Source organism: Phalaenopsis equestris, unplaced genomic scaffold (genome assembly GCF_001263595.1).
Source record: "Phalaenopsis equestris unplaced genomic scaffold, ASM126359v1 Scaffold001230, whole genome shotgun sequence".
In the NCBI taxonomy this organism is placed as follows: Eukaryota; Viridiplantae; Streptophyta; class Magnoliopsida; order Asparagales; family Orchidaceae; genus Phalaenopsis; species Phalaenopsis equestris.
In genome coordinates, this window is record NW_018165669.1 from 243,179 (window position 1) to 246,521 (window position 3,343).

Below are 3,343 nucleotides of genomic sequence, written 5' to 3' on the forward strand. Positions count from 1 at the left end.
TCAAAACTAAGAAGTTCTTTTCTTAAACTCAAGATTAAAAATCATTTTTCAAAATTCAAAATTTTATTTTAAAAATCAAATTTTTAAAATTGAAATCTTTCAAGATTTAAGAATTTTTTTATGCTTAAACTTCAACTTTCTATGGCTTTTAATAAACTCTTAAAATACTTTCATAATTAATAAGACTTAAAAATTAATTTTAAACAAAACTTAATGTAGAGAGATCTTTTTCAAAAAATTATTAACCTCCTTTTAAAGCTTAAAAAAAAGCAAGAACCTATATATAAGCTTTGCCAGTCTCTCTTAATAACTTAGTATAGGCAAGACTTTTGTATTCATTGACATAAGTGCCTCCAGAATGAACATGTTTCTCCACAGAAATATGTGATTTTGTAGCCTTGGTTGTTGAGTATATAAGTCATGGACCATTCCAACTCTACATAATTTATATAACAGCAAATCTATATCACTCACACTCTTTGAATGATAAAAGTATTTTTTTTAAAACCCTTTTCTTTTAATGAAAAAACCAAATATTTTTTGTGAAAATACAATTGATCCTTATATATAAGTCTCAACCACCCAAAACTAAACCCTAGGAATAAATAGTTAGAACATATAAAATAGAAAACTTAACTCAAAACTATTACATGAACCCTTATTACACCAACCGACAATCTAGGAAAACTGAAACTTTAAACCCTAAGAAGAACCTTGATTTTAATCAAAACTAGCAAACTTAGGAATTTAACAAATAATGAGCTAAATATTGAACCCCCTAAAATAATTAAATTTGACCAACTCTAATTTTCATAACCACAACCTAGGATAGCTCTAAACTATGAACCCTAGGTTAGTCATCATAGAAAAAAAACATAGGTCCACACACATCCTAGAGTCGTCTAGTCTAGAAGCCTAGGTTAGATTAATTGGTAGCCAATCGATATAATTAAGGAATAGTGCCTCCAAAACCAATGGCTTACCCCATGCATTATAGGGGCACCCTAAGAATAAGTAACCTATGGTTATTGATGAAGGTACCCCAAACCACTTAATATTAAGATGATCTTATTAACCCATCACTAAGACAACAAGAGAGATCTTCTATTAGTTTGTTAATTAATAGTCTAAAGAACTTAATGCACCCAGAACATGGAAAGTCATGTACATCGTGACGTAAGATGTTATTTTCTAAATTTAGGTTATTCCAACTATTTCATTCTTTTAGGGTCATTTTAGGTTAGGGCTTTATCTGCATCTAGAAATCCCCCACCTATTCCTACCCCTTAGTTCAAACTCAACTGAATTCAATCCAAATCAACTCAATTTAATTCCAATTCCAATCAATTTCACCTCAAATCAAGTCAATTCTAATGTCAACTCAATTCCAACCTAATTTCAATCAATTTCAATTCAACTTTGAATCAACTCCAAATACACACTTCAAACTTGAACTTCAAACTCAAGCTCAATACCAAATATCTTATTTTCAATTGCTAGGCCCAAACCATATGGATCCAAATAATTTTAAAACTCAACCCAATTTTAGTAAAGTTAACTTTAATCAACTTTATCCAACTATGGCTTTCAACAACTTCATAAATAATTTAACAAACTTTAATGAACTTTAAGAAATTTTATTAATTTTTAATAAGTCTAACCAAAACTTCAATAAATCAAACATAATTAAATTCCAACAAAAATATTAATTAACTTCAATAAACCTTAATAATTTTTAAAAAACTTAATTGAATCTTAGTAATCCTTAATAAGTTTAATGAATCAAAAATAAATTTTAAAAAATTTGATGAATTTAAAATAAACTTAAATAAATTAAATTATTTTGAATAAATTTTAATCTAACTTTTAAAAAGTCTAAAGAAATGTTCAAATAAACCTTAAAATTAAATTTAACAATTTTAATGAATTTTAATCAACATTGACAGTTAACAACCAATCTTAAATCTTTAAAAAAACTCAAGAAAATCACTACAACAAGACTCTTAAATGAACTTTAATAACCTTTAAATAATTTTTACAATAAGCTTGATACAAACCTAATAACTTCAACAAATTAATCTCAAAAGACCTAAATTCTTCATCAAATCTAAATAAAAATTAAAACACTATTTTCATAATCTAACTTAAACAAGATCAAACTTAAATGTCAGTCAAAATGACATTGTTTTTTATCTTAACTTAAATGACATTGTTTTTTATCTTAAATTAAATTCAAACAAATCAAGTTCCTTAACTTAAATGACATTGTTTTTTATCCAAGCCAATTCTAAAGTTTCCAATTCTACTCACATCATTCCCATCCTTCCATTTGAGACTTCAAAATTCATCATCTCACAGACATGAGTGTTTTTGTACTTAACTATTAGGAAACCCCATCGTAAGGATACCTGACCCCAGAATAATATAAATATTATCTTACACATGTAAGGCATGCAAAAAAAATCCAATGTTCTGTGAATCCATAACTCATAGTGATTTTTTCCATCCAAATAATTAGATCCATTCTAAGTTAATATTCTTATCCCTTGGGGTATTATATTATTTTATGAATGTCATACATAATTATTTCGATATAAATCCATTGAGATCTATAATGGCCACACAATAAAAACCCCACCAATGCAGGGTGCAGATGACAACATGTTTGCGTTCACAGCTCAATCCGTTACTAAAGAAAAAAAAAACCATCTCAAATTATTCATTGGATCAAGCCTTGCAAACCCTTAGTCAAGGTGAATGCGGATGGGAGTTTTAATTATGACGTTGCAAATGCTGGGGGAATTTTCAGAGACTATAATGGGAGATGCCTGGTCACATTTTCTACTCCATGCTATCCTCCTAGCTGCTAAAAGATTGAAGTTTTTGTCTCGGTTATTGAACTAGCTAGATTCATTAACTACTTTTCAAGTTTGTGTGGTGAACATCAACTAACCTTGGTACAATGTCATTTTATGGATGAATATTATGTACTTGCTACCTTTTTTCTACATTAGATGGCCACACACATTTATTGCTTTTGTTAATTCTTCCATTAATATTGAGCTTAAGATTTTGATGCGTGGAGATACCATAGGTTTTCCTTATATTAGAGTCTCCTCGGGAGCTCCCTTATGATTTGTAATTGTTTGATTGATCATAATAGATCCTTGCTTTTAGTTTTTTGTGTGTGTGTGTGTGTGTGCGTCGCGTACTCAGATCAGTTAGCCGAGCATCTGCTTATCATTCGTAAGTCCCCTCTAATCTGAGTTTCGATTCCCCCCGAGTGTGAGATGTGTTGTCAAATGATAGGCATATGAGGAATGAACGGGGCTAGTGTGTATAT